This window comes from Xenia sp. Carnegie-2017, unplaced genomic scaffold, assembly GCF_021976095.1.
Source record: "Xenia sp. Carnegie-2017 unplaced genomic scaffold, XeniaSp_v1 HiC_scaffold_16, whole genome shotgun sequence".
Classification (NCBI taxonomy): Eukaryota; Metazoa; Cnidaria; class Anthozoa; order Malacalcyonacea; family Xeniidae; genus Xenia; species Xenia sp. Carnegie-2017.
This window is the reverse complement of record NW_025813469.1, coordinates 9,312,477-9,333,327: the sequence shown is the minus strand read 5'-3', so window position 1 is coordinate 9,333,327 and position 20,851 is coordinate 9,312,477. Positions and strand designations below refer to the sequence as shown.

The following is a 20,851-nucleotide window of genomic DNA, read 5'->3' as shown; positions in this document are numbered from 1 at the left end:
GAAAACATGTTTCTAATCACTCGCCTCCTCTAAGTATTTGAATGTCCATCAGTAGGTGAACTAATACTATCAGGAAGTCTAACAGGACAAAAGCATTAATGACCATCTGAAAACTGTGGACATGAAGCAAGGCTCGCAACTTCGTACGGTTTTTAACAGCTCGCACATTCTAGTCAAGAATAACAACATGCCTTTTGTCTCACAATACGACCATTTTTCAACATTGGAAAGAATAAAAAAAGTTTGTTTTAACGCATGAAAATTTAGATCACTGTACCGAGAGACATGTTAACCGAGTAAAAAATAAGAAGTAAATGCACAAAATAACATTTATTGTGTTCTTTTATAACTAAGGATTTTGTATGTTTAGGCAATGCTTCGTCACAGTCATTTTACAGACGAAGAAAGGGACTTACTTGGTTCTCACTGTATAGAACTGTTGCTTTCTTAGATAACTTACTTCATAACTTGAAAGAAGAAGACAAATAAATTATGCACAGTATATGGCATTGTCATATTGTAGGTAATGACAACGTACATGTTTGCTGTCGGTTTAATGGTGTAATGCATCGCTGTCATTATGTCTATGAATTTTTTTTATGTCGAACGTATAAACATTATGATTGAAAGTTGACTGCATTATCACATGAATCACATGACTATACATTGATTTAACACTTTTTAAATTTCATTTACGGTCGTTATTTCATTATTCCGTTATCTTATTATTATAGATGTAAATTATTCCAACGGCTTCCAGTAAAATTTTAAAGCATAAAGCGTTAGTTTATTTCATCCATAATTAAAATCATCACCTTCGTACGCTAGAAAAATTTAATCAAACTTTTGTAGTTAGAAAGTGGGATGAAAAGCACCCACTGAAGAAAAAGGAACTCTCCAAAATGTTTGTATAGAAGAACGCGTCTTTACTTTGGCAAACGAAATAGACATAAATGTGTATCTATTATTGATTTACACCTCGTTTTGTGAAGCCCTCCAGTGCGTGAAATAGTGTCAGCTACGTGCATGTATTACATATCTTTGTGACAAACACAAAAACGTATCTGCTACTGGGAGTTTAACATGAGTTCTAACGACAAATTTTAAAAAAAAATGCACCTGGGATTCAAAATAGTGATCAGTTACACAAAATGACGCGATTTTGAGCGTGGAAAAGCTAGGTTACTGCACCAACTACTGTGCCACTCGGCGATATGAGAAACATGCCAAGCATATTACAACATGTCAAGAGCTTGAGACAGAATAACATTTATCGCAGTCTATTGCCTTGGGCTCACGTTACATAGTTTCTTTGATTTAGCTTGATAATGTCTTTGAAATAAAGTCGAAATATTGCTTTAAATCTTGTCTCTTGCTTTCTTAAATTGAATCTTGAGTTTACAAGATGATGTGTTTATAATTTACTTTGACTTATGCTTTGTAACCATGACATCATTATTGCCAAGTTGAAGAAAGGGATTCACTTGAGGTTCATGTCGAGTTATAACATTGTTAGACAAGTCATGTTCAACGGACGAAAACAAGTAGTGTAGTGACGTAAGATTAACGTCACCAACATATAGTGCTGTGAGCCTTAACAAGATTTTGTGCATGTTACAGTTGTATGGCAACAACTTTTTGAAATGTCGTTCATGTCTTCTTTTCAAAATGTCGTTCATGCCGCCTTTTGGAAATGCTGTTCATGTCGTCTTTTTGAAAAGTTATCGGAAAATCATAATAGTAAAAATAAGGCGTACATAGAATTTAAGCGTTTTAAAAATTTTTTTTATGTAATCTAGGTTAGGTCATGCATGTATCTATGACTAAACTATAATGGGTAGAGACAAAAACAAATAAACAATATACAATGTCAGGCATTGCTATGTGATGATTTAGGACGACAAAAAGCATGTTCATATTTAAATTGGGAAAAATAGAATAAAATTGAATTCAGCCAATGACAAAGATAGAAAGAGAACTGTAATTCTGATGTAGGTATTTACCACACGATTGTCAGCTGAACAAATGGTCTTGACTTTACGTCGAAAGAATAACCTTAATTGTCTGCTTTCAAACAAAATTAGGAACGACATAAATAGGTTAAAATCGTCCAATTAGAATATGTTAAAATGGTAAATTCACAAAGAGTTAAAATTTTCACTAACTACAGACTAAATTTTCAAAAAACAAAGTCTTTCTCGGTCATATCAATAGCCCAAGCGAACTTTTGACGTTGCGTCTTATTGTAAATTTTCTCAATAGGGACATCGTTCTTTAGACACCTAAATCATACATTTACAGTTCAAGAATTCAAGTTAACATCAGATCAATCAAAAAACTACGATTTTTAATTTAAAAATGATGGATATGAAGATATTTGGATCTTACCAAGCAATCGATATTCTCGGATCAAGATAATTTAACTTGGATGTCCCAAGAGCAATTTCCTTATTTTCATTCTAATCAACAACAGCAGAACAATGTGAAGACAACAATAAATCTGAATGGCCCAAAAATATTTTTAAAGTAGTTTTTGGATTTTTATAGAAATATGATATTTCATTTGGTAATACAAAGTCAATACAAAGGGCTTCTCAGACGTTGTTTTATAATGCAACAGTGATGAATAACGTCCACAATAAAGAATGATGTACTAAAAAGACGGGATGTCTAAGTGATTTAAAATGTGCGTGCTAACTAAAGCAAGAGAAGGATAAACTAGTTAATAAGTAAACTATTTAATTTTGTTGTGTAACTAATATCTATTGTTTTACCACTTTGTCCCATGATGTTACTTACATTGAACTATTTTTTGCCGTTGACAATTCCTTTATGACTTTACAATAATGTAAGGATGATTATGAGCGTTATGTAATGTCTGCATGTTTTGATAAAAAAATATTTTGACGCCACTTTAGTACGAAAAAACGACAGTATTTTCAAAACTTTTATTCGCAAGCATGTTTCAACTTAACTACATATCATCTTCTGCGCGAATGGATAATTAATTTAATTACAGCGTGGAATACATAAAATAAAAATATGATACAGTAAGGTATTACACACATATTCCACAATGTAAATAATTTATCTATTAACACTGAAAATGACTTATAGTTTAGTTCAAACATGTTTGCAAATGAAAGTTTCTAAAATACTATCATTTAGTTGTAATGTTTAGTTAGTATTGTGCTGATAAGATCATATAAAATTATGTAAAGCTGAACAGGTGTGGCTGTCTAAGTTTACCAGAACGGATCTGGTAATAAAAATCAAGAAATCTGGCCACACCAAGCATGCATTTACATGTAGCAAATCAGAGAACAAATTGACTTAAAGAACAAATTCAACCAATTCTGTAACATGTAACAGCGAAAACGTACATACCTTATCTGTTTGTGAGACTTCCAGTTTAAACAATTGTTCCTTTAAACGTTCTATGGCGACCTTTTTTCTTTCGATTTGCCTTAAAATAACAGTTGTTTAAAATCCTTCATGACGACATCAAACATCTCATTTCCAATACTAATGCATAGAAATACAAGTTTTATCATCTTGTAGGACATATGGTACATTACAAAATATACCTTCGTCCCATTTGCAGAATTCTCATAAGGTGAGTTCAACTTTGAGAGTCTTAAAAAATATTGAAGTTTACTGGTTTCTTAAGGGTTGTATTTTAAAGACATATACTTTGCATGTTTTACTGAATCGCTTCCTTTAGCTTCACGTTTAAGATCCTTTAGTTCAACATTCCCATCCTTTATGGCTTTTTTCTTGTCGTCAATCTATTTCAACAAACATTCTTTGAACTACTTACTTTACTTGTTGACGTATGATATCACGTGTTTATCACGTGAAGGTGGAATATCCATAAGCAGACTTTACCTTTTGCTGAAGATTTGACATGGATTGTTCAAACGTCTTTGAAACGGATCGCTACACAAGAGAGAACGAACGTAAAGCTTTAAAGTAAATTGCAAACATAGTTAACACACGATCATAACTAAAATTAACTGTCCTCGCATTTTACTTTTAACAACCATAAAATTTTTTTCTTAAGTCTTGACACAAAATTTTCATGCAGTCCATGTCCACAACACTACACCTGATGGTTACATAAGATGGCGACAGCTCTGTTTGCGCGATTATAACCCAATACTCTTGCTGCAACATTATCTTCTAACTCAAGTTTATCCAGCTGTTCTTGTAAGGTCATTGATGCATTGTATGTACGGAAGACCTTGGCACTGAGGCCTTCCATTAGATCTGAGAGATGTTTGTTTAATGATGTTGTCTGAGGAAGTACACAGACTATGAGTTAGATTCATTCAATAGATATTTTAATAATAAATTAGGGAAAGTTGAATGTAAATCGACGGCAAATAATTGAAGCAATAGTTTTAAACTTCCCAACTCACAGTCAGCCTATCGAACAGGTCGTCTCCGTCAGTTTTCCCTTGCTGAAACAATTCTAAATTCTTGAACACCTACGTATAGAAAGTAAAATAAAATTGCTGAACACTAATTAGAAATAAATTAGAATCGCAAAACACTTATATGAAATAAATTATAATTGCTAAACACCATTAGAAAGTAAATTAAAATGATGAAATCCCATGAGAAATCATAGATTAGAATCACTGAACACATAAATAAGTAAACTGAAAAGGCTACGAACAGTTTCTGATGTCAACATTTTTATCTTAACACGTCCAACTATATGCATGATCCAGGCTCACAAACGTATTCTTCATTTTTCTCAAATTAAGAAATGCTTACAACATTAAACTTACATCACAACAAAATTTTACCTTTTTTTTAACAGGTACAAAGGTGTGATAATGAATGGAATCTTTACCCAGAAAATCAAACTCAACTACGTATTCTTTGTCCTCGAGTTGTTTATGAAGTTCTTAAAAATAGAAAATAAAAATATTAACAAAAAAAAGATGGATGTTTTTGGTATGGTAACTAAAACATGTTTTTTTGCTAAAAATGGCCGAAGTTTTTAAAAGTTGATGCGCCAGATTGATAAAATACTGACTGTTAGAGATGGTCATACGTTAAAATAAAAATTGCTAGATAACGCGATTAAAACGATGTTTACTAAAATCACCCTCAACAGTTCTTCTCGGAACTTAACTAACATTCACAAACTATATACGATAGTACCAGGTTCAAACCATTTACTATAATTGTTCCCCAATTTTTTTTCTCGTATTTGTTATTAGATAAAGTAAACATTTATATTTTGTAAACAAAAAACAAACAGGAGGAATAAGCGTCAGCATTTTCGTTTTATGTGCCATAAAAAAACTTCCGGCATATTTTTTTCTTTGTCAAAGAAACAAATATGTATAAATAGACAAAATAATTATTTTAACACGTTGACCCCATCACGAGAAGCTGAAATGCAGAAGGTGTGTGTGAAAAAGAGTGGGTTTGCCTCAAAATTCATTGCTTACTATAATAGCTATTCTGATCGAACAAGGAGAAACTTATTATGTACAATAAACGAGCATACTTATGTGCTCATATCTTAGTGAACAGCAACCCACTGTGTCAGCGGTATCTTCGTCCGTCTGGTGACCAGCACGAAGAGCAAGCTAATGGAGGAATATAAAACACCTGGAAGGTAAAAGAATGTTCAAAAGCAGAAAAAAATGTTCAAAGAAAACCATTACCTTATCAATGAAATACAACACTACACCTCTGGAATAAGGAAATAAAAATGCTGTTAACTTGTTCAAAAACAACACCAGCTCCTAGTTAAATAAATCACACCCCCCGTCAAAGGCATTATATTTCAATGTGACTTCTAAGTACGAAAGATAATTCACTATTTTAATTGTGCAAATTAAATATGTTTAATGATATTTCAATCGAAATATAGCTACTTTTACAGTTAATCAAAATTTTTAATTTGCACAATAAATATTTTGGAACATCGTTTGCTTTGTATGAGTTAAAATCATCAGCTGACAATGAATATACCTTTTTCTTATACGCATTTCCTTGGATTTCCAATCATTCCTATATACTTGACGGATTTGACAAATTAAACCCTACCGAATTATTATCAATCAACAAGACATTTTTTGCATCCCAATACATAATTTGGACTCTTGTATAAATAGAATGTTTAGATTTGGGATTCTGAGTTTGGACTTCAGACAAAGATTTGCGATTGCTGAGCAAAGTCGCATTTCAGATTATCTTAAATGGATTCATTTAACAGTTTTTCGCAAACAACAATATGGAGAGACAAATCACATAAAATAATAAAAATGATTGCACATACCTTTAATTTACGCGGGGTTTTATACTTCTGCCGATCTTTTTCTCCCTAAATTATCAAAATTCATACTTTAAAAAAAACATCATTCTGCACATCACAACTCAACTATCACATATTAATTACCTTGATCCTTGATGTTGGATTTAACATGACGTACTTGTAACTTCCCTGGATATTCTCGATCCAACATGCTAACCACGTAACCTAATAAATGGATGAGAAATATCATATTGCGAAAATTATCATCAAGATTTAAAGTAGATCCATATATACCGAACAACAACACTGCATGTCAATCAAAGTCTATACATATCCCTCAATGTTTATATTCAACGAACATAATTGGTAAGGAAATGTACACAGTCATCAACAACTATCACATTTTATTATCATGCTGAACTGCTTTCCATCTTTGCCCGTTAGGAGGATCGGGAACTTTCGCATCTCTACGTAAAAAGAGACGTGACGGCGTTAGTTTTACAGTGTAGAAAATATTTGAAAAGTTATTTTCGAAATACTAATTTCCCTGTTTACCAGTTAAGAAGACAATCTAGATTTTTCGTAGAGTTGAAAAACTCGAATACATTTGCGCGAACAAACGCGAAAAATGATCTAAATCACTAACTTGCCAATATTAATGATGATATCTTTAGCCAGGAGCTTTTCTTCAGTTTCCCCTTCTTCGGATGATCGCCTCTTCCTCGGAAAAGCCCGGGAGGTTCAATCTTTAAATTCTCCACTCTTTGTCGATGATTATCCATCATACTCCTGTAAAATTTCTTCATTCTTCCCGTTGATGACTTGTTTCATCTCTTTAGTCATGTTTTTCCTTTTTTCGTTTTTCTAGACACAAACACCCGGTAATCAATAGGAGTTAAATATTATCAGGGGTGGGTGGGTGTTCGTTTTACTAAACACGAACTAATGATCAGTAGCCCGTCTGACAATTTAGCTGGGGGAGTGGACGCTATACTTCACAAAACACAAGTTTATCTGGGGAGATAATGTATTTAATCAGCAAGTTTTAAATTCAGAATTATATAATAAATTACAGAGCACGAAAACTTTTACAATCAAGATATTGTTGAAGTAAAAAAAAAACAAACAAAAACAATAAGATAAAAAGCGCTGCTTCTTTGATTGTCCAAATTAAAAAGAATAATATTTTGGATGGTAGACAAATATCCGACATCTGTTGACATTCTTCCAGTCAACTTTCTTACCACTTATCAAAACTGTCACCTCTCCGCTCAAAATAATTTGGTCACATAAGTTCCTTAGTTACAACAAAAAGAAAAACTATCATTACCTGAACATAGTAAGCATTAATTTCTTTGAAATTACATTTACTGAGGTCTTTAATAGTCCCTCGCTCCCCATGCGTCATTTCTTTTCTCCAATCTTGAAAGAAGTTGTCGTTAAAAATTTTCTTCGACGTGTATTCATGGTCCAACATCTTTGCGTAAAACCCTGCCACCTGATGAAAAAGAAACTCGAAATAGTAAAGAGATACATCGAAGATGTATCCACGATGGTTTTGTAGGTTTGTAGGAGTGCTCTTGGTTGGGTTTCAATGGCTACTTGTTAACGTAGCATTCAAGAGTTTTTTGTCCAATTATGTTACATATTATCGTAGGGATATTTTTGAAAGTGTGCTCAATTGAACACTAACCAGTAATGCTTTTGCTTAATTGTTTGGTAAATTGGTATTTTGTGCATAAGTAATTGGTAGCCGAACTGTACTTGTGAAGTACACAACTCTCTTCTGAATCCATATTTAAGATGCATTAGGAATTCAACAGCATTGCTTTAGGATATGAGAAAAGAATGCGGAGTCTGTTTAGTTCATTTTATTTCTACTCCTGATGCACAGGGTCCCATAAAACAGCCGAAAAAGTGCGCAAAGCATGACCTTTGACACATTTTTTAACTACTGAGTAACTCGACTTATAGTCGCCATTTACCATGGCAGCTACACTCTTTAAGTAATATAGCAACAATATATTCTAACCTCTTCACTTTTGGGAGAAAGTTCTATTTTCACACCTAAAGAATAACAACCGAAAACAAACGACTGCTATAAAGTTATTTTATTCATTAAGAAGTTAAATATATATCATAAATATGAACACTATGTTATAAAATTATGATCATAAGCTCTTACCGTTCTAGTAAAAGTTGACATCACCAGGAAGAGGTTCATACTCCGGTGGGAAGTATGGCCCCTTGTGTTCTAGTGTGAGCCATTTTATACCTTCCGGATGTTTTTCCTCCTCCCACCTGCAGCACAAAAACACGAGTTGAGGTGAGAGGAGTGAACTGTAATATTAACAGGAACGCTAACTCCAATACTTGGGCTAAAGGCCATTTTGAAGCCACCTTTTTATCTGCGTTTATAGGCAAATTACTTAATCTCGTCAGGTAAAACTTATTATGGTCATTTGTGCCACTGTATTTTACGTATATCGTTGTTTTTTTCGAAAATAGTGTCATGGAACTTCTAAAAACGCAGTAAAACTAGAATAATTATTGGTTTCAAAGATGGCGGAACAGTTAGCGTTCCATTTAATATTACAGTTTACTGGGTAAGTGTCGTCCGTAGGATTCTAACGCATTTGGAAACTTTGACTTACCATTTCTAAACTTCCTCAGCCTTCTTGTCTTTTTTCTCCTACAATGGAAACACGCATGAGTAACAACTCCTAACCGCAAAAAATATCCCTAAACATAGTTACACCGTTTTCACAGTTTCTGTTCCTTTCTTCGTCGTTTACAAAAGAATGGAAAAACAAAATCGCTAATCTAATACCGCTGGCTGGTAACCATCTTCGTCCTCTTCGTCATTTGAACCTTTTCGTTTTCTTTGGTTGACAGATTGCTTTTTTGCAAACAAATCTTCGTCCTGAATACCAAAAAATCTTTAAGACTAAACGATATGGACGAGAAACATTGGAAAAAAGCTTTCGCTATACAAACCTTCAAGCCTTTTTCGACATAAATAAAAAAAAGAAAACAAAACGAATTGAAAGACGGCATAAAAACCAATGAAAACTCAAAGTGCACCTCCCCACCCCCCGGAACCTTCATGCCATTGAACTGACAACATGACTGAACGGCAAGCTTTATTTAGACATTGCTAAGCTTACATGGCAGTTATATTCAAATCAATGCTTCATTCATACACCGAAGTCACATGACATGAAAACCTGCAAACGCGTCAAATTCGCAAGTTTGTGTTTTCAGTTGGACTTTAAACTTTGTTTCCGAATGTTTTCGTGTGAATGTTCGACATACGAATAAAATAATAATGTGGTTTTGAACGATAAACAACAAAATATAAAAAATACCAATGGCACATTATCTTCATCTGAATCTAAATAACTTCTTTCCTTCTTCACTTTCTTTAACGTTTCCTCCTTGTTTTTATCAATTTTTCATTCCTTCTTTTCTCCCACGGTCATCTTTTCCTACTTCAATTTTAGCTAATTTTAAGTTTCAACGGGCTATTCGAGGAGGTTTTCTTTGTAACATTTCCTTTTGAGGAAATATCCTTCTTGACGTTCCCGCTATTTTCATTTTTGAGTTTGTGTTCGACTTTGCGGAGATTAATTTTCTGCTTTCGCAGGACAAGGCGTGCTCTGTTTTTCCTTTTTATTTCAACGGACGAATTTGAAGAAGTTTTTTTAACTTCGGATGTTTTGGAACTTTTTAAGTTGTCGGATTGTGTTCAAAATTATGAATTCCGGGTTCTGTTTTTGTTTTTTCCCCGTCTAAATCAGTTTTAATCGATTTAAGTTTCAATTTCTTAACGGTTCCCGAATTTGTGTTTTCCGTCGGTTCCTCTAGGTTCAACTTCGGAGTCTTCTCGGATTTCGGAGAGATGTTTGACGGGTTTTCTTATTTTCTTACTGAGCACAAACGAGCTACTAAGAAACAAGACAAAACTAATCACATTGCCGAACATCACCGAATCACAAAGCACAACATTGACTGGGACTCGGCAAAATGCATCACCTACCGTACTGACTATAGACAACGGCTTACTTTAGAAAGTTGGTATACCAACTTGGAATAAACCCCCCTGAACAGATCACAGCAATTACCGGCACCTTACAAACGACTTACTCACAATACAAACAAACGATCAACTAAAAACATTACACTTCAAACTAATTCACAATGACAATACACAATTGACACCCACACATTACAACTAAAAACGTCACACCTAAATCACACATCACAACTGAAAATAAAATATTTCACTTCACACTAATCCACAATGACAATACACATTTCCCGTGCACACAATACAATGACGTAAGAACCAGATAACAAATACGGCTAACCTGACGTTTATTCCTCATTTGACTCTGAAGATGACTACAGCTAAGGTTGTCGAAACGTCAGTCAACAACAACAAAAACAGTCCTTCTCAGGACTTTATTAACCTGGACGATCATCATTTACAAACATATAAGGATTAATATATAATATGTATTCCAGATGGTACGTCACCAGGATTGTGACGTCACATGCAATGGGTCGAATCTTTGTCTTTGACGCCTCACGTTTTCTTCATCGGGTGCTTTCACTTTCGGTTACAAAGTAAAAGAGGACAAGAAGCCAATGATTGGTAAATGTTGTTATGTCGTCGATATTCCTCGCTTAAGAAAGAAAAGAAATAAGCAAAGGTTGGTTAAATTGTTCTTTATTGTCTGGATATAATATGTGCGTCATTATAAACATAGAATCTTACAGCCATACTAAAGATCATGCAACACGAAAAGATTCAGACAAACCTAATGTTTAAGGAAACTAGCAAAAGATAACTTTAGCCATAATTGTCATATAAAGTTGTCTTTGATGAGGCAATGCCAAATTTCCAAAGCCATCATCAGAGAATATATTAAAGTAAATGTGAGAATATATTCATAATATTATCAATGCCTACATACTTTTACTGACTTCATCACTGCAAATACTCGTTTTTCATTGATGCATTTGTACACATTCAGCTTCCTTTTTTAATAATATAAAAATTGCACCATACTTATCGTTAAGTTGAAGTTTTATTGTAATTCGATGGGTTATTGGACAAGGAAATCACGGACTACTGTGAAATTGGCACCATATTCATCACAACACTCATCACAACATTCAACCAAAATTTATCATTCAAAATAATAAATTGAAAATCGTCTTTAAAACACATTTTCCATCAAATACATCAGTAAAAGACAATTCTTAACTTTTCATTTCTCTTACTTAGCATATAATTTAAAATCTACACTGTAGAATTTTTTAAAGTTTTCTATGTTACACATATTTATATTATCTATTATATATTCAAAAACTGAAGAGTGCATAAAAAATAAGTTGTAGAAAATCATCGACAAAGTTGGATGACACGAATGTGCGTAATGTAATCTTATATAATTAACATCCTATATCCATGTAATTTTGCAAACCAAGGCCTATTAATAAAAAACTACACGGTAGAATTTTTTTAAACTTTTGCATATTACACATATTTATATTGTCTAAAAATATATCCAAAATCTGGAGAGTGCACAAAAAAAAAGTTTTTGAAAATTAGCGACAAATTTAGACGACACGAATTCGCGTAATAGAGGATGGCAAGAAACTGTCGTGGCTATAACCTTACGTAATAACTTCTTAATTCTTGGGGAGTGGGGGGTTAAACAAACTTGTCTAACTAACGAAGCTTATGGAAGGACTTTAAAACTTTTATACACCATGCATTTCTCCGTTTTTTTAAACATCTCTAAAATCTTAAAGTAATACTAAAAACTTGAATTATCGAAAATCATCGTTGATGTATGGTTACAGATGTGCGTAATATGTAAATAAGTAGCGGTTCCGGTTCTATTGCAAACAAAGGCGTCTAACTTGTAAATCAAACAATATGCGTATTTGGATGACAACAATATTGACAATTTTTATTCATTTTGAATTCATATATATTAATGACTTTCCACCCCTCCCCTCTTCTTCCCCGTTGCTTTCTTCTGTTGTTTTGTGGGCATCTCCACTTTTTGTACGGAAGCTGTCCACAAATAAAGCATCTCACATTTGTAAAAAGTGTTCCCACTCATATTACTTGAATAGTATTTAGAGGCTTTTGTTTACAAAATTACACGGACATCGGAAGTTAATTATATAAGATTATATTACGCGCATTCGTGTCACGTAACTTGTTTTTTAGCTATAGAGCTGTTTGTGGAATGTGGTGCCAACTTCACAGCTTAAACCAGAGTACATTATCAAGGAATTTTATTCCTTTTATATTTTTGTGCTCTCTCCAGATTTTGGATATGTGATAGACAATAAACATGGCCAAGTTTTAAAAAATTCTATCGTGTAGTTTTTTATTTACAGGCCTTTGTTTAGCAATGACTTGAAATTCTCAACTTAATTATATAATATTATACTACGCGCATTCGTGTCACGTAAATTGTCGATGATTTTCTACAACTTTTTTTTGTGCACTCTCCAGATTTTGGATATATTTTAGACAATATAAATATCTACAATATGCAAAAGTTTAAAGAAATTCTACCGTGTAGTTTTTAAATTATACGCTAAATAAGAGGAATGAAAAGTACACTGTAACATAAAGCTTAGTGTTTTCTTCAATTTCTTGACTTTTATACATTTTTTGTGATGTTTAAGGACAAAAAAAATACTAATAACAGTTAAGAATTGTATTTTACTGTTGTATTTGATGGAAAACGTGTTTTAAAGACGATTTTTCAATTTATCATAATGCGGACGCAGGTAGAGATCAGTTTTCAACGCTGTTTGTAATTTAAACAGCATTCAGTCATTACAAAAATGGGCGAGTGCAATGTACACTTAAAGTGCCCCTTCCACCAGACAGTTTTTTAGCAATATGATTTTAAGCCGCTTTGCGAAAAAAATTTTGAATTTGGTCAAATCGTTTGATTTTTTTAAAGCGTGAATTAACTTTTCAAAAATGGTATATTTTTGTGAACCATGTAAACCGTAATAATGAGGAGGCTGAAACTAGCTAAATTTCCGACGTCATCCAAGGTACTCGTGATACAAGAGTCGTGTATTGACTATATTCAATAACTATCAAGTCACTACTGCTGAAGCATAGCTAAAGTCTATAAGCGTCTAAAAGCCTTGCCTTTGCACTAGTATAAAAGCAGAAAATGCTAAATAGTTGCGTTGCAGCCATTTGTACAAATAAATCAAGCCTTAGCTCTCGTATGAGTCTTCACACTATGCCTTATTATTATAAAAGGCCCGACGCTAAGCGAAGGCGAAATATCTGGGTTTAAAGTTAAAGTGCGTATTTGAGGCTTTCAATGCTTCAACAATTTGTTCAGCTCACTTAAAACCAGAGGATTTGGATCGTCAGTTTAGTAGTTTGCTGAATCAAAAGAACGCTAATTTTCCAGGGCTTAAAAAGATGAGATTGGAATTAGTGTCTTTCCGACCATCCATATATTGGAGTCAAAATCCGAATCATTGTTGCTCAAGTTTCATTGCGTTCCGAGTTTTCTATACAGTATCCCGTTAAAAAGTTTTTGTCAGAATTATCTGACTGAACATTATATTTTTGATTCCGATTCATCGCTTTCTTCGTAAGGGGTAATACTTCGGAAAGGGCACTTTAATTTAATGTATGCTCCCGAGGGCAATAGTGACATTTGTTTGCCGAGAGAAATATTGATGAGATTTATAGGAAAATTTGCATTAGACTCAGCTAATATTAGACTCAAAATTCAGCTAATAATAGAAAATTTCGCACAATCTGAATGAAGGTCTGGTTCACTGTTCTGAAACTTAACTCGAATGAGGGAACTGTATTTTGACAATTGTTTTTAACATTTTGATAGGATATTAACAGTGGCTGTGCACGATTTTTACAGACGGTGTTCCAAACGTTGGTACTTCACGATACGGAATATTTCAACTGATAGAGTTAAGATTACAGACAACCCTCAATCCTTAACCTGAGTTTTCGTACTTTATTTTCTTCTGCAATACGGTTGCTAAATTACCAAATTTGTACGACCAATTCATTCACCAATAACTTCAACTTTTTTCCTTCGGTAATTTTTTTAAAATTTCGTGTGGATGTTTATTACAACAAAAAATATAACATACGCAAAATAGAACAACTCCCTGAGTTCTAATTAAACAAACTATCTGATTTTTACCGAGATAAAACTCTCATTTGGAGTTTCATCTCCGTATCTCGGACTAATCGTTCTCCATCATCTTGTATAGTTTGGCGTTTCATTCTTTCAGGTCTTAAGACTTGCGCTTCTCTTAATTATGCTCAAATTTCAATTTCTTGTAACTCGAGTCAAATTGGGCATTATATTGAAATGATATTTGTATTTTTCTTATTATTGTATGTATTGCGCAAAAAAAGAGTTTTAGTTTAGCGTTTACGGCAAACGGCAATCTTAAATTATCCACTTCCCGATTGATAATTGTGTAGGATAGATTTCAAATTTTCATCATTAGCCAATTTAAGCTCTTTTAAAATCCATTGTTTTGTATGCATTACAACATGCATATTTAAGTATGTACCCTTCCCCTAAAATTAATAATCAACCTACACCTATATTAATATATAAATATGTGCACTGCAAATAACGTTAAATGTTTAACGTAAGTTTTACTAAGGTTGCGTTTACACTATACCGGATTTGCTCATCACGACATCTTCATTTGCTTTAAAGGGTAACTGTTCGGAGTAAAGGCTTATTAAGTTGATAAATTTAGTCCATTTGATTGTGTTACTGACGTTGAACAAATTCACTACCTTTTATTTTAGTACAAAGGAAATTCACTTGCTACGATAGTAATCCGAGACAAAATAAACTGAATCGTTTTGTGTGTTTACGATGTATAAATCAGTCCATAAATGTAAATTGTTTGCGATCTATTAAGCTTTTTTTACATTTTGAATTAGTTTTAATATTGCTAAAATGCCAGAAAGTATATTTATTATAAATTACCTGAAGAAGTATTGTATAATAGTGAAATATATGTGTTATTTCACTAACTTTGTGATATGATTTAATGACACATATGCCTCAGAAAGCGAATTTATTTTGAAAGAGTACAATTCTACAGCTGATGTTAAATTGTTCAATTATTTGAGTCATTTTATAAGTATAGAAATATCGACCAGCAAAATGAGCAAATCCGTTTATTAGTGATATAAACTTGTATCGTTTGTTATATATATTGTCTTTGAATTTGAAGATTTTCGCGATGTAGCAAATATCTTTCGCTTCCGTTTGTTTTCGTGACCAAATCTGCCAAATGCTTTTTTGGTGATTTCATAAAAGTATAAGAGTTAATGAGTATATACGCACTGCAGAAACATAGAGTCCTTCTATGGCCATAAAGCATTAAAACTTACATTTTTTGCACAAATCAATCAATTTGCTCCAAATTTAAAATCAAACATATGGAAAACAATAAAAATCATGAGCGATATCTCTGAACAATTTTGTTCATTTAGCTACCATACCATTTGCAAATTTTATAACAATTTTTATAAAATGCATGTTAGAAATTAGAAATCGTTTTATCCAGATTGAAGATTGTTGAAATATGTGTTACGTCATTGTTTTTGTGTTACCATGAAATGAAATTTATAAATTTATACCTTACGGGCAAATTCAAATTGAAAATGTTGAAAATAGACTGATGTCATGACATCTTGAGTAATTTAAACATTTAAATTGTTTTAGGAGTAGAACTGTTAATACTGGTTTATCTTTGCTATAATTTAGTACTCCTCATTACATTTACAGTTCCTGATTATTAAATTAGAATTTTGCTCATTTTATAATTTTGCAAGTCTGTTTATTTCTTCCATGGCCCATGGGTGTCATATAAATACGTAATAGTAATGAATTCGCCACAACCGAAAACGTAAAACTTATTGTATATTTCTCAAATGCAGAATTCACAAATCAGACAAGATTTTGCTGCTCCCTTACCTTTGGCTCAAACATATTTAATGATCATTTTGTCGCTTTTTATGAGGTTTTATAATAAATATGTGACACTTCCTGCGATTGCGATTTTAAAACTACCAAACAACCAAACTCTACTTATAGTCTAGGAGCGGTAGAAGAGTTTGTATGCATTTCATTTATCGGAAGTTATGTCAACTGTTTTGGGGTAGAATGACCATGACGGACAACATGGCATATGTGCCATTTCCTCAATCCGGGACGAAAGTCTTAAAATTGAGACCCCCCTGAAACGGAAGTGTCAACATAGCTCTAACTTCCAGAAAAAAATAGCAATAACAATTCTGTAATGTTTAAGGTGTTTAGAAAGTTCACCTTCAGGGGAGGTCATGGGAGGAAAAATTTACATAAGTGTAATATTTACTGAGAATATTACTATACACCAGCTATTGGCAAATGCCAATTTTGTATAAATTAACCCCCGTCAATGGCATGCGACAGATTTTCACGAAGCTCGCACGTGATCTACATGTTATTTTTAAAGCTGTGTTTTCAATTAAGATCCTAAATATTGTTATGGGAGGTTTTCCCTTACGGATAAAGCTAATCTTTTCATTTTTCGATTGGTACTAAAATACAATGTATTTCGTTACGATACTACAATCAAGATACTTACGAAGTCTATGAGGCGGAACTTATTGAACATAAAACCACGACACTTTGCAATGCCTCTGCAAGCTCATCAGCTTGTCGTCTTGGTCTGAACTCCTTGGCGTTCACTCGCAACTTCTTTTGATGTTTGCTGACGTCACATTGTAATTTTTCTTGACTTTATACTTAATCAGACCTGCGAAATCGACACCAATGACTTTATACGGTGTGGTTCCTTCTGTTCGAGTCTTTGGTAAAGGAGTAGGTATTGGAGCTTGATACGGCTTGGTCGTGAATCTCTTGCATCTTTAGCATCTCTTCCTTTTGACTAGTCGACGAAGCCGAGGAACCAAATACCTTTCTCGGACCTTTGCCATCGAAAGTATAACTCCCCCATGGAGTGTGTCTAAGTGTGCATCTTCAACTGACTTCACGGTGAGTATAGCGTCATAAAGCAAGTAAATACGGAACTCTCCTTGAATCCGACCATGACATCTTAAAATCTTGTCATCGTCGGGTTGTACATTTAAATGAATCAGATCCGTTGGAGACTTTGGGTTTTCTGTGACTCCGGCTTGTACCATTTTTATCTATGACATGTGCTGCTTTTCCACTTCTTCAGATGTCAGTGGCCCGTGCTTTCTATTATCACTGTTTTGTCGAGCATTATCAATAAATCGTTTCACCCACGCCTCAATTCGCATCGCCTTCCGCAATGGATATTTTTCAAGAATATCACTGAATATTGCAAAGTCTGACCGCTCGATAGCCATTCTCAAAACTACTCTCGTCGCCTTTGCTTCTCTTTGGGAGTCAATCCACGGTTTTACTGTAAGCTCAGGTGGCCGGATTGTTGGTTGTTGGCACATGATTCCACACGATTTCATTAGAAGCTCAGATTTTTGCCACTCGATGCGACACGAATTGCTTATAATCACCCTCTCCTTTAATCCACCATAAAGCTACAGTACTATCTGACCAGCAGTGTTTTCTGTGTGGAATGTGCCTCAGCGCATTGCTAGCATTCGAGACCAAATTTGCGGCCATATGACTTGCAGCAAGTTGTAATCTCGGGATAGTCAGTCCTCTCTTGGCAAGTGTTGATTTCACTGCATGCAATTCCTTATTAACTCCAGATGGTTATTTAGCCACCGTGTAGACGACTGCGCACAAACCTTCACCGCTGGCATCCCCATATCCATGAATCTCTGAGCTACAGATGGGTTCTTGGAATGATAGAACCGCTCTTGGCACTTTCACTTCGCTTGGTAAGATGTTTTCCCACTTCTCCCAGCTCTGCTTCAATTTATCAATCAATTCCGTGTCCCAAGGTAATTTCAGGTCACACACCTCTCGATAGATTTGTTTGCCTTGCAAAAGCAGAGGGGATGCAGTTCCCATTAGATCATAAATCTTCGCCAGTCGACTTAAAATGTTGCGCTTCGTTTGCAATTTTCCACAATGTCCTATTTGTACACTTAACGTATTTTTCTCTTTATTCCACGTTGTACTCAGAATATTCGTCTCAGTTGGCTGCACCCCAAACTGTTGATTGGCAGCAGTTTGCTCTGCATGATTTTTGTTAACACTACCTTCATCCAACTCCTTTGCATTTGACGCCCACTTACGAAGGATAAAGGTTGCGCCACCCAGAATGTCAATAGCTTCCACATTTCTTTTTCGTGCTTCATCCACAGTGCATCCACCTGAAATGATGTCATCAACGTACAGACACCTATTCAGAGCCTCAACTGCGTCTGGAGCTTTGCTTTTCCAGTTATCCAAATGCGTTTCGAGAACTCCTCTAAGTAGGAATGGAGAAGAAACCAATCCAAACAATACTCTAGTCAACCGTAGTACTTCTACATCAGCCTGTGAATTTGGTCGCCAGTAAAATCTTAAAGAATCCCGTTCACTTTCGCGCACACGAATTTGGAGAAATGCCTTTTGAATATCCCCAGTGATTGCAACAGGAAAACTTTGCGCTCTTACCAGCACTTCCCACAGCTTGTTATTTAGCGTAGGTGCCGCGTACAGGCATTCGTTTAAAGAAGGACTTTCTGGTGAAGCTTTTGCTGCTGCATCGTACACCACTCTCAGTTTAGTGGACTGCGCTGACTTGCGTACGACTTCTTTGTGAGGTATGTAGAATTCATTGCCTTTTGCTACGTTAGTTGCTGGTTCAACTATGCCATTATGCTTGTGGTCTTGGATTACAGCGTTGTAATCTTCAGTTAGTTTCTTTCGTTGTAGTCGTCGCTCTAAAGATTCTAACCTTCATGTGCTTCCTGTTTTGTTCGATGGGAGAAGTGGATGATTTCCACGCCATGGAAGAACGGTCTCGTGCCAGTCCTCCGGTGATCGCGTTAATTGCTCTTTGAATTCGTTATACACCATTGATTGGTCGTGTTCAGCAGTGTCTGTAGACCCAACACATCCAAGCTGCAGAGATCTTTATAATCCTTTTGCAAAATTTGGGTAAGCAACATCCTTTTACTGTTTGGTTCCACACCAGGGCTCATAACAAAGCATCTGAGTTTTGTTTTTTTCTGCAATTGGTTTCCCCTCAGTTCTCACTAGAGGATTCGTGCGTGTTTTTATCTGTGCATATTCCCCGCTTCCTAAAACGATATGGACGGGTAATTGAGATTTCTGATCATTATCAACAAATTTTGCATTCTTCAGGTGTTCAAACTCTCTTTGTAAGTTTTCATAGTGTGGATTGTCCACTGTGAGTAACTCTTCTTTCTCCACCTTGATTAACTTCACCTTCATTGAACAATCAATGTCTATTTCTTCGACTTCCCCTTCATAAATTTCTAGTCTTGTTGTTTTTGATGTCAAAAGCATGTCAAATTTGGTGTTTTGTGTTTCAATTGTTTTTTTACTCAGCATAGATGCAAGTTTACCAGATATGTATGAGCTTCCAGCCCCAGTGTCGATCAGTGCTCGACATGTAATTCCATTTATCTTGACAACAAGAATGGGAAAAATTCCTTCATTAGTACATCCATTTATAGTCAACACAGTCTGACCTGTTTTTGGTGTTTCTTCTCGATTGGCGACATCACATATGCTCGTATGATGTCGTTTGTGGCAATTTCTGCATGATGACTTGCTGGTCGAGCAAGCGTTAGCATTATGCTGTCCTGCTGTATTGTTGAAACAAAGTTTCTTTTTGACTAAAATTGCTTTTCTCTCCTTGACACTACTTATTACTTTACATTCCCCCGACTTATGATTTCCTCCACAGTAGACGCAACCCCCCCCCCCCTTTTCTTTGGTACGAAAGCCTTTCTCTGACCTTCTAGATTTCAATCCAGGTGTGTCTGACTCTTTCTCACAGACTGGATTTCGCTTGGTCCACTGTTTGACTGCTTCAGTAAGCTTGGGAAAGTCCAAACTTACGTATGGCTAGACGTTTGTCTAGAGTCATGGAAACATTTCCTTGGACATCTTTCAGTTCACCCAGCGTTTCCAAAGCTTGGACACTGAGATTTAAGTTTTCAATAAATTCTGCAATCTTTCTTGTGTTTGCTCCCGAGATGTGAGGCAAGTCCATGATCTCTTTTATGTAAGCTTTTATTATTTCCGAATTCTTCTCATACTGATCTTTTAACATTGACTTCGCTCTATTGTATCTTTCTGTGGTAAACGGTAAAGATTCTACCCGTCGCTTAACTTTGGTTCCAAGGAATCCACTCAGATATGTGAATTTGTTGAAGGCAGCTATATTTGATTTCTCCACCGTCTTCGTAAATTGCCCCAAAAATCTGGGCCAATCTATGTATTCCCCCTCAAATTTCGTAATATTTATCTTTGGTAATCTCACCGACATACCTTCGTCACCTATTTTTGAGTCCACGGACTTTAAATTTTAAAATTTTCTATTGTTCAGTCA

At 34.7% G+C, this 20,851-nt stretch overlaps 1 pseudogene; it reads right to left on the bottom strand.

Moving 5' to 3' along the window:
• Positions 1-1,961: 1,961 nt before the first annotated feature.
• On the bottom strand, positions 1,962-20,090 carry LOC124436010 (annotated as a pseudogene).
• Between the last annotated feature and the right edge of the window lie 761 nt (positions 20,091-20,851).